The 448-nt window shown below is 68.8% G+C and overlaps 1 protein-coding gene across 1 annotated transcript in view; it reads right to left on the bottom strand.

Moving 5' to 3' along the window:
• SLC6A9 (solute carrier family 6 member 9) overlaps window positions 1-448 on the bottom strand; it is a 38788-nt gene that overhangs the window by 23262 nt on the left and 15078 nt on the right. The gene's annotated exons all lie outside the window — the stretch shown is intronic.

Below are 448 nucleotides of genomic sequence, written 5' to 3'. Positions count from 1 at the left end.
TACCAGCTCGCCACCTGTACAGCCCTGCAGAACTGTGCCTATGTGCATGCCCACGTGTGCCATGTGCGTGGCCATACCATGTCTGTGAAGGACACACACATGCACACACGTGTGCTCGAAGTGCTTGCGTCTTGTGCCGTGAGATCCCGCTGCCCATGCGGGCAGCATGCTTGCCCCCGTCTCCCTGTGCTGGCCCAGTGCCTGGCACTGTCCCTGGGCACGGCCACCCATGGGACCCTGCAGGCTCTGAGCCCCGGGGGGTGCCCACCTGGGACGGGGTTCCCTACAGTGCAAACCCCCTGCCACGACAGCCCTGCGCACACGCAGCCCGGGGCAGCCGCGGGCAGTCCCTGCGAGCCCCAGCCCCACTCTCACCCCACGCCATCTCCATGGGTAGGCCAGGAGGGTGCCCCACGGCGGGGCAGGCTGCCCGGCTGCAGGGGGGCCG

Source organism: Egretta garzetta, unplaced genomic scaffold (assembly GCF_000687185.1).
Source record: "Egretta garzetta isolate BGI_Z169 unplaced genomic scaffold, ASM68718v1 scaffold75, whole genome shotgun sequence".
In the NCBI taxonomy this organism is placed as follows: domain Eukaryota; kingdom Metazoa; phylum Chordata; class Aves; order Pelecaniformes; family Ardeidae; genus Egretta; species Egretta garzetta.
This window is presented reverse-complemented; position numbering and strand designations above follow the sequence as displayed.